Genomic DNA, 11,174 nt, shown 5'->3' on the forward strand with positions numbered 1-11,174 from the left:
AAAAAAAAAAAAAAACACCAAGCAATAGGTGTTTGGGTAACTCCAGTCACCTTCTATGCTTGATTGTCTTTCAGTCAGGCCAATAACTTTCCATCAGTTTACATATTGCACTCCAGTCAGGCCCCAGCCCTCAGACTGTGCCCTTTCAGAAGCTTTCGCTGAAGGACCTCCCTGGCCTACAGAAGCAGTTTCACCAATTGTGAAAACAAAGACAGCAAGTTTGATTTTTAGTTTTTTTTTTTGGGGGGGGGTTCTCTCTCCCCATCACAAAACTAATATGTACACATCAAGAAAAAATAAAGTATAAATCCGAAGCATAAGTTAACAGACACAAATAATTCTCAGATCTGAAAGAATATCCATCCCTCCCTGGCTCATTCCAAGGTAGAAAGACTCATCTGGAACTGGGAGCTTAGGGAGTTACGTTCTCGTGCCAGCTACACACATGAACTGCCGCCTTCCAGAACTGTCTCTGAAATGGACCCTATTACCCGACAACCTCAACTTTCTTCAAATCCCTTTTTATGTCGGTTTGATCATCTCCAACCCGAGTAAATTTTTTCCTTTTAACTTTTTTGTTATTGTTATTGTTGTTTTTAGTTTTGAGACAGGGTCTAGCACAAGTTTGCCTGGAAATTGCTATATAGACTACTGCCTCCCAAGTACTGGGATTAAAGTCCATTCTCAACCCTTTTCTCTCTTAAAAGCAGACACATAGACACACACACACACTTTTCTTTACAGCCCCGAAAGTGGCCTCCCTCACCTACCCTGGCATGGCGTTTTCTTATTATTTTCTCTAGCTTGAAACTAGCTCATTGGGACTCTGAATGTTTCTTGCTGAGTCAGGTGAAGAGGAGCCTTTCCTCTGCTGAGCAAAAATAAATGGATTCATTACTTAGCCAAACTAAGACTGACCTGGAAAGGAACAGACACATCCCCTGGCTTTGGGTTGTCCCAGTAAGGAACTAAAATAATTGTAACTGTAACTTAGATAAGGAATGAGGGCCCTTTTCACTTCTGTTTATTCTGTTTATTTATTTATTACTGCTTGTAGTTCATTTCTCCAGATGTTGTTGTTGTTGTCAAGGAAGTTAATCGGGAGCATCTACTGTTATCTCTCAGTAGTATACCCCGTGTGTGTAACAAGGAATAAGACACGATCTCATCTTGTCACGCCTCATTCTGTCTTCCCCAGTCCAAACTGTATCACTTACTCTTATCGTTGGTTATTCCTTCATTCGGAAGAGTAACCTTTCATCTGTGCTTACAGATCTCTCACAGCACATTCTCTAGATGCCTCTGTCTCACACAGCACCTGACATAAGGCTGAGCCCCACAAGCATCTAGGTTTGCTGTTTGCCAACACACATGGCTGGACTTCCTTCCTGAAATCTGGGCATCGGAGAGCTAATCATTTCATCTCCGGCCTTTCTAAATGGTGCAGTCGGAGCTGTACCGTCCACAGCAAAGGCAAGGAAGAGAAGCCGGCCCTGTGGCCGCTACCTCAGAGCCACAATAGATCATCAAACGTCTCGTTAAAGATGGACAGCTGTTCACTGTCTTTCAAGTCCTCTGGAGGGTGAAAATTTTCAAAACCATACGTGTGTGTGTGTGTGTGTGTGTGTGTGTGTGTGTGTGTTTTCAAAAGAGTCAAATGCCCAAGGATATTTCTAAAGCTTAGACCCGGCATCATATTCTTTCTGTATTTACTCTGAGAGGTGGATTGTTTCATAGGGTAACTATAACAAACAATTGTCTCTAAAGACTTCTAACCTTTCCTGTTTGATCCTGTTCACATTCTTACTTTGTTAGAAAAAACAATATTTACACTGTGCTGCAGGTATGTCTTCACTCACCCAAAGTGATGGATTAGTAGCCTAGATTGTCTCTCAAAAGGTGGCCTACAAACTTGGAGGGATTGTGTCTAGGTTGGCCGGAAAGCTTGCCTCAGTTTAACCGAATAATAATGCAAAAAAAATGTAGATTTTTCAATGCAGTGAGTCAGGATTTGACCTACTAGGGAAATAAAGTAAGGCATCCCTAAGGAAGCCAGTCGGAGTTAACCAGGAAGAAAGTACGGCTTGAGTCAAAGGCCGGTGGTAGGTAGGACTGAAACCGTGTGGTTCAGAAGGGGATGCATGTAGCTGGTGCCCAGCGGAAAGATGGTTCAAGGTAGGAGTGGAGAGAAGGGTAGCAATCGTCTCTTCTCCTACCAGGGGCAATGGGAAGCTACTGAGATAGTTTCTTCAAGCAGGGATCTGACGTAACCACACGTGTGCTTGGAAAAGCGATCACTACATCTGTACCGGGGGTAACTGACTGAAAAACACTCAGCATGGACAGAAAACAGGTCCTTCAGAAAGGCCGTGCTGAGATCTAAGCAAGGGCCGTGGGTCGAGGATGTCACGGTGGCTCGGTAGAAAGCAGTGAGCTTATTCAAGACAGATTTCACAATAAAAATGTCGAGCGTTCTTAGTGTCACCCAGCTTTCCAAAGAGGGATGGATAGAAGTGAACCCAGCCAAAACATTTAGAAAGGCTAGCGCTGACGTAGCAGGTAAAGGCACTGATAACTGGAGGTCCCTTGGGTACTCTGGACACACATGGTAGAAGGAGAGTGCCACGTCTCAGAGGTTGTCCTCTGACCTCCTCACCCCACACACACACACACAAATAATAAAATAAAAGTAACTTTTCTCTTAAATATTAGAAAAGGAGTTTGCAGTTGATTACTGATGCAGGATAAGGATCGAGGGGGTGCAGCAGATGGCACCAGGTCGGACAGACCTTTCTCTGAGACCTACATGCACGTTTTAAGGACACTGGAAAATCTTAGAGCAGAGCTCAGACTTCCTCTCTAATCCAGCATTGCTCAAGCTTATTTGAACACAGAACCACCTCCTCTTCCCCCTCCCCCTTATTTTTGTGGTAACAGAGACTCACTTCTCAGGGACACACCTGAGACAAGTCAGGGTCAGCCTAAGCTTTTTATGAGCAATGCCAACATTGCTCACATTCTTTAAAGCTCACATTCATCTCCAAGGGCTGCCAAGGATAATGACACAATTTCCAGCAAAGATACTTCTGCTCTCGCAGAGTTGGAGTCTAGGGGTCCGAGTCAGGGGACAGTGGGTCTGCTTTCTCTTGAGGCCTCCTCCTTGGGCTTGCAGACAGCCACCTCTGACTGGCTGTCTCCACCTATCACATGGCTGTCCCTGGTCCTGGGTGTTAGTTGTGTCCTGCTCTCCTTACCTAGGACATACAGATGAGATCCCCTAACCTTCTTGCTTTGTCTTCCCCACCTCTATAAAGCCCCTGCCTCAGAATGCAGTCACATGCTAAGTGTATTGGCCAGTTTTCTGTCTCTGAGAACACAGTAACACATATTTAATAAGCTATCAAAAAAGTTTATTTTGGCCCACAGATGACGTTGAGGGTCTGTATCTGGCATTTTTTTTTTTTTTGTAAGCAGAGATACAAGACATTACATGGCACACAATGAGAGGCAGGAAGCATACGTGGGGTGGGGTGGGAGTTCTCAACCTGTGGATCACGACCCCTTTTGGGGTCAAATGGCCCTTTCACAGGGGTGCCTCCACAGGCACACAGATATTTACATTACAGTTCAGAACAGTAACAAAATTATAGTTATGAAGTCACAATGAAAATAATTTTATGTTCACCAGGGGAGAAGGAGAATCACCACAGCATGAAGAATTGTATTAATGGGTTGAGCATTAGAAAGTCTGCAAACCACTGATCCAAGGTCTCTGATCTTTCTCCCTCTTCTTACAATATCAATTGTATTCATCGTGGGACTCCACCCAATGACATTATCTAGCCCTAACCACCTCCCAAAGGTGTAAACACCATAGTGGATTAAGCTTCCACCTCCTAACAGCTCAGCAGGAGAGTGAACTACACCGGGCAGGGGGAATAAGCCATAATCCCAAGGGATTGGATTAAACCTGTAGGAATTTTGAGGGGACAGAATTCAGCCTGGAAAAAGCCCAGAGGTAAAAGCGTACTTACAGCAGATACTATTACTGAAGGTCCTCACTTCCTCCTACAGTCAAAGTCTGTGTCCTGTGCAAGGACAATGTCTCTGTCCCTAGTGACTGCGTGCCTACAAGGATAAGAATAAAAAGAACCTCCCAAAGTCCAGCTGAAGAGTGGAGGGAATGAGAATATGAGCAAAGGGGTCAAGACCATAATGGGGACACCCACTGTAACAGCTTACCTAAGCTAATGGGAGCTCACCAACTCCAGATGGACTGGGAAGGAGCAAGCATTGGCCCAAACTAATCCCTCTGAATGTGGGTGACAGTTATATGGCTGGGGCTGACTGGGGGACCATTGTCAGTGGCACCAGGATTTATCCCTACTGCATGTACTGGCTTCTTGGGGAACCTATTCCCTTTGGATGTATACCTTGCTCATCCTATATATAGTAGGGAGGGTCTTGGATCTTCCCCAAAGCAATGTACCTTACCTTCTCTGAGGATTGGATGGCATGGGGTGGGAGGTAAGTGGAGGGAATGGGAGGAGGGAAGGGAGTGGGAACTTGGATGGGTGTGTATAATAAATAAAAAAAAAGATAGTTTGTTTTCTTTTTAAAAAATAAATAAAAATAAACATAAAAAATAAAAAAATAAGGAATGAAAAGAACCGACATTATTCTCAACCCCACACCTGGCTATAGCAAAGATGGGGTTAAGAGTGGAGAAGATAATATTTGGGAGGAGCTCATAACCTTTTTCTCTGATTTCATCAGCTCTCCACAACTATGATCATACACATACATATTGTCAATCAACACAGCATTCAGAATATTCAAAAACAGGATGTCACTTTTTTCTTGTCATTATTCTAAGCAATGTAGTATAAGAAACTATATAACGCTTATCTAATTCATGGCCCTGAGTGTAAGCTCTAGCACAGCAGTGTGTGCATGTGTATGTGTGTATGTGTATGTGTGTGTGTATGTGTGTGTGTATGTGTGTGCATGTGTGTGTGTGTATGTGTGTGTGTTTAATTGTATAGGAGGATGTACATATATTCTATGCAATATTTTATTTCTATCAGGGTTTGGAGCATCCGTAGATTGAAGTGTCACAAGATGTCCTGGGACCATGCCCCCAGATACTAAGGGACAGGAGAGAGAGAGTATTTACAGCACTCATGCTTCCTGGTACTGCCATCAGAACTCCTGAGGTCCCCAGTTTAAGAAATACTCTGCATGTTTTGAAGTGGCCTTTTTTGGTATATAGATTATTGAAGTGCTTCAAAGTGTGGGGGGGGGAGGAGCTAGATTAACCCAATACACTGTTTCTCAATACAGACTATAGAAGAGTTGAATTTCTGCTACTTTTGCCTGTTTTGTTTTATCAGTATTCAGTTGATGTTCAGAACTTCTAGGGCCTGCTTTTAGCTGGAGCTATCCACAGCCATGCCCCTACCTCTTTCCTAATTACATTGTTTACTCGTCAGTTTCACACAAAGCCCAACTAATCCCAGGCATGCCACCAAACAGCCTGCAGGGAACCACAGTGCAGAAAGCTGCACTGAAACCCCTCATTTAGTGACATTCGGAGGTGTTTAATCATTCTGCTGAGTAAGGAACACCTAGACCAACGAGAACAGCCCAGCCTCTCTGACACCTACGCTTTGTCAAAGGTTTATTGAGAAAGTAAAGCCACAAAAGAGCAGAAGGTGCCAAATTTTGGCAGTCTTTGTCACACCCCTGTGCCAGGGGACAGTATCGTATTGCAGCAAACACGATCTTACAAGATTGAAAAGGGAAAAGGAGCAAGCTTCTCTATCAGTCCTTTTGTAACTTATATAGTGTGTATATCCTCTTTTTAAAATGTATTTTCCTTCTCCAGCTTCTCTTTGTTCTCCCTAAAACACACACACACACAATTACAGACACACACATTTGTGTAAACACACATAGATATATACATGCACATAGACAGACAGACTTGCACACATACAATTACAGAGACATATACACAGAGAGACAAGCTTGCACACACATACAAACACACATATTAACACAGATACCCACATATATACACACATACAACACAACTATGTCCACACATTCATATGTAGATACATATAGATACACGTATGCACACAGACACACAAACAGACACTCACACTCCTTCATAGAATATATGAGTGATTCAGTCTCCTAAAAATATCCCCAGAAGCATGATCTTCCTCCTGGACACCAGTTTCTTCTAGTTCTTGGCTGGAACACAAGCTCAGCAGCTGCAGCACAGCCTGAGATTTTGTTAAGAAAAGTCAGAGGCCTTATTTTCATTGCCTGACAGCTTCCACGAAGCCACCAGTGCAGTACCTGGCACAGCCTGAGAAATAGTGTCATCTGCAGTGGGGGTGAGTGATGGTCACCACTGAGCTATGACACTGAGACCTGTGTCTAAAACAGTGCGAGGTCCTTGAGAAATACTGTGAATGGTTTGAAGTAGCCATTTTTGTATATCGATTATTGAAATGCTTCGAAAGGGAAAAAAGGAGAGACTAACTTAACACACTGTTTCTCATTACAAACTATAGAATAGTTGAAAGAATTATATATGGCTCACACCTGCCAGCTAAGCTTTGAGTGTACGTGTGTGTGTGTGTGCGTGTGTGTGTGTGTGTGTGTTAATGTGTATGTGGGTGCCTGTTCATGTGGAAGCCAGAGGACAATCACAAGTGCCCTTCTTCAGGAAACAGCCATCTATTTTGGAGGCAGTCTCTCACAGACCTGAAACCCTTCACATAGACTAGGCTGACTGACTGATGAACCCCAAGGATTTACTTCGTCCAGGTCTGGGATTACATCAACATTCAAAACTTTATTTTAGCCAGGCGATGGTGGCGCACGCCTTTAATCCCAGCACTCGGGAGGCAGAGGCAGGCGGATCTCTGTGAGTTCGAGACCAGCGTGGTCTACAGAGCTCGTTCCAGGACACGCTCCAAAACCACAGAGAAACCCTGTCTCGAAAAAAAAAAAAAACAACTTTATTTTATGTGGTTTTACGAGGTTTGAACTCAGGTCCTCACGCTTGCAAAGCGAGTGCTGTATTGATTGGGCTGTTCTCCAGGCCCTCCAGCTAGACTGCTTAGTGAACACTTCACACGTTTTCTTGGAAGCAAGCCTACTCATAATCATCCATTTCTACATCTTTTTAAAATCCATGCACATTTCGGAGGACAGTGCCGGCTCATATAACTCCACCCTTAAACCCTTTAATATGTATTGCATTTACAAGTTCAGTTTGTGTTTTATGATTATCTTCTTTTTCTTGGCCTCTTTCCCCTCTCCTCTTCCCACCCCTCTCCCTCTTCCTGAGGCATAATCTAAAGACAGGGAAACGTACGAATTTAAGCTTAAGCATCCCATTTAGTGAGTTCTGACAATTGCACACAACTGTGTACGGCATATTTCTCCCAGATACATGGAGAATGTGGTCATGACTTGAGATCCCCTAAGCCCCCTGTGCCCCCTCCCAGGCTATTCTTCTCTCCAGCCTCATGGAGTCATACACTTTTCTGATGTTTTAAGTTTATCCTACTGGAAACTTTATAGAAATGAATCATGGGATGTGTTCTTGCTTGTATGAAGCTTCTTTTCCTCGGCGTCCTTTAGAGTTTTATCACGCTGCTACATGGACCAGTAATGGTTGTTTTATCATTCCATCTCCTTTCATGGTGTGAGTGTAATATGATGCAGTGTTTGATACTGTTGATGGGCGTTTAGTATGTTTCCAGTTTGGGGCCATTATGAATCAGTTTGCGTCTAATAACCCAGTGCAAGTCTTTATGTGGATATGTCTTCATCCCTTCTTGTGGAAGTGTCTAGAAGCCAAATTGCTGACTCATAGCATTGCTCTGTATCTTCCATCCTCTGGCCTGTTCGGCTCAGATTTTCTTGTCGAATTAACTTGTAAATCTATTCATACTCAGAATAGTCTTTATGACCATAAACAATAGTTGAGGTGTGCTACAACACAACTCTAGTGTCTTATGAAATACGTTATTTCTACTGCAAGAAGTCACAGGAACTTTTGTTAATGATGTACGTTTTATACTGACTTTCAAACTGGAAGAAAATGTTAAATTTAGTTAGCAGTTACAGAAAATGGAGATAATGGCTTTTTCTTATTTCAGTACAGTGACTCTAAATTCTGCACATAATTTTTTTGGACACTGTTATAATTACAAATAAAAACTTATATATCTGAGAGAATATCAACATTAATAACAACTATTATTATTGTTATTAACAGTATTCATAGTTGTAGCTAATCTTTCTACCTTTCAAACTCTGACTCCAAAAATATATGACTTTCGAGATGAGGAGAAGATTCAGTGGGTAAAGTACTTTCCATGCAAGCATGAAGACCTGAGTTCAAATCCCCAGAGCCCACATGTCTGTAATCCCATCACTCCTATGGGCAAAGGGGGTGGAGACAAGAGAATCCCTAGAAGTTCGAGGGCTAGATAGTTTGGTAAAAGCAGCAGCAAACAAGAGACCCTTCTCTAGACAAAGTGGATGACAATGACCAACACCTGATATTGTTCTCTGACCTCTACACCCATCCTGTGGCATACACATATATCCACAGAAAATAAAGAATATATGCCCTTCACACTCAAGGTATAGTTAACAGGAAAAAAGTATTTCAACTATTTCAAACAAAATGAAGCTAAATTAGTGAAATTAAATACAGAGAATAAAATGTTTATAGCATCCTTAGGAGGACTGAAATAGCAAGTTTGCTGACATTGAAAACACCCACAAAGCTGACTCTCTAAGGAAAGGCTTCCTTTTGTCTAGGCAGAAGAAAGGGGTACTAGAACCATCATTGGTGCTTTCAGTTCTATGAGCATTGTCAGAGCTGGGGTTGCCAAATGACGACCCATGATCAAGCCATGCTTGATGGAATTACATATTCAGAGCAATGCCTTGCCTCCTGTTTCTTGACATCCACAAAACAAAAACCCAGTAGGTCTCCACAGAACTTGCCAGAAGAAACAGCAAAATATCTTCCTCCTCACCCTCACAATTATTATCTTGCATGCAATGGTCTGGGTCAGAGTAGGGGTAAGAATCCCAGCATGCTGGGAGAAGCAGATGAGGACATGGAACTGGATGCTGTTCCTCACTCATGTCCTGTATAAGGTCCACTAGCCCTTCTCTGTACTCTTCTGCCTGACAGTAGAATTTGCACTAGTAATAATTTTATCTCTTTCATTTTTCTTGAGCTCCTCCCTTTCTTTTAGATATCACCTATCCATCAACACAATCAAACAATCTGAAGACAAATAACAAAAACAAAGACAGTGGGGCTACATCAGTCTTAACTTTCTTCACAGTAAAGCAAACAGCAGAGTGCAAAGAGAGCCTATGGAAGAGGAGTATACATTTGCAAACATATGTAGATGGAGGCCGCTTCTTTGTTTCCCAGCCACCTACACCTGAATAGTAACACAGAAACTGTATTAATTATAACACGGTTTGGCCAATAGCTTATGCATATTTCTAGCTAACTCTTAACGTCTTAAATTAACTCATTAATTATGCTATGTATTGCCACCACTAAGGTTCTGTATGTCTCCTTCAGAAGCTACATGGCATCTCTCTGACTCTGCCTTCTTTCTCCCAGCATTCAGTTTAGTTTTCCTGCCTAGCTCTATTCTTCCCTGCCACAGGCCAAAGAGGCCTCTTTATTAATCAATAGTGAAAAACCATATTCACAGCATACAGAGGGGAAATCCAACATCACCTTTCCCTTTTCTGTCTAAATAAAAAGGAAGGTTTTAACTTTAACATAGCAAAATTACATACAACAAAACAGTTATCAATCAAGAATTATAGTTATAATATTTAGTCCATTTACATTTGGCAAATTAAGAAACATACTCTATCATGTATTCTATCTTTGTGAGTCTAAAGTTTTATATCTAATCTATCATTTATAATTATAACTATCTCTCTTGAACTCCATCAAAAACTCCAGAAGGATAAAATATTACCTAAGTTAACAGCAAGTGTATTGTAAGCAATTTCCCAAACTAGAATTGACAGAGACATCTAACTGCCTAAACAGTCACCCAAAGTTCTTCTGTAACATTGGGACATCCATCTTCAGCCTACTGGCCCATAATATCCAGCAGACTTTTCCATGAAGCAGGAAATTTCAAAGATAGTTCTGACTATATTGGCAGTTTGTCATTCACTTTCTTCTATGTCCTGAAGAATGTCTGGCAGACTCTTTCATGAAGCAGGAATCCTGAAGGACTGTTTCACCTTCCTTAGGCAACTTCAGCAGTCATTTTTCTGTGGGTTCTACGTGTCCTGATATCATCAAGCAGTCCAGGCAAGAGCTGTTTCTTCACTGATGACAACTTATACTGGAGAATGTGGGGTAAAGGGAACATTCCTCCATTGCTGGAGGGAATGCAAACTGGTACAGCAGCTTTGGATCTCATTTATGGTGGCTTCTCAGAAAAATTAGAAAACAACAAAGGATGCTTAATCTTACCACAAGGACATGTCCACAACTGTGTTCATAGTAGCATTATTTGTCATAGCCAGAACCGGGAAACAATCTAAATGTCCCTCTCCTGAAGAATGGATAAGGAAAATGTGGTACATTTACACAATGGAATACTAAACAGCAGAAGAAAAAATAATATCTTGAAATTTATGGGCAAATGGATGAATCTAGAAAACATCATGTTGAGTGAGGTAGCCCAGACCCAGAAGGACAAATATATGTATTCACTCATAAGTGGCTTTTAAACATAAAGCAAAGAAAAAACAGCCTACAATTCACAATCCTAGAGAATCTGCACAACAAAGAGGACCCTAAGAGAAACATACATGGATCTAATCTACATGGGAAATAGAAAAAGACAAGATCTCTTGAGTAAATTGAGAGCATGGGGATCATGAAAGAGGGTAGAAGGGGAGGGGAGAGGAAGGAGGTGGAGTGGAGAAAAATATATAGTTCAATGAAAACAATTTTAAGAAGAGTTTTAATGAATAAAGAAAAATATTATTATGCCTTTTTATAATATATATTCAAAAGTCCTCCTATTTGGTTTTTAATTAAAATTGTAATATGTTAAAATAGAAAATGTATTTTCTTA

The 11,174-nt window shown here is 41.6% G+C and overlaps 1 protein-coding gene across 1 annotated transcript in view; it reads left to right on the forward strand.

Annotated features, from left to right (window-relative positions):
- The window catches only part of LG1H4orf19 (linkage group 1 C4orf19 homolog), an 85,551-nt gene that overhangs the window by 23,901 nt on the left and 50,476 nt on the right, over positions 1–11,174 (forward strand). The gene's annotated exons all lie outside the window — the stretch shown is intronic.

This window comes from Microtus ochrogaster, linkage group LG1, assembly GCF_000317375.1.
Source record: "Microtus ochrogaster isolate Prairie Vole_2 linkage group LG1, MicOch1.0, whole genome shotgun sequence".
In the NCBI taxonomy this organism is placed as follows: domain Eukaryota; kingdom Metazoa; phylum Chordata; class Mammalia; order Rodentia; family Cricetidae; genus Microtus; species Microtus ochrogaster.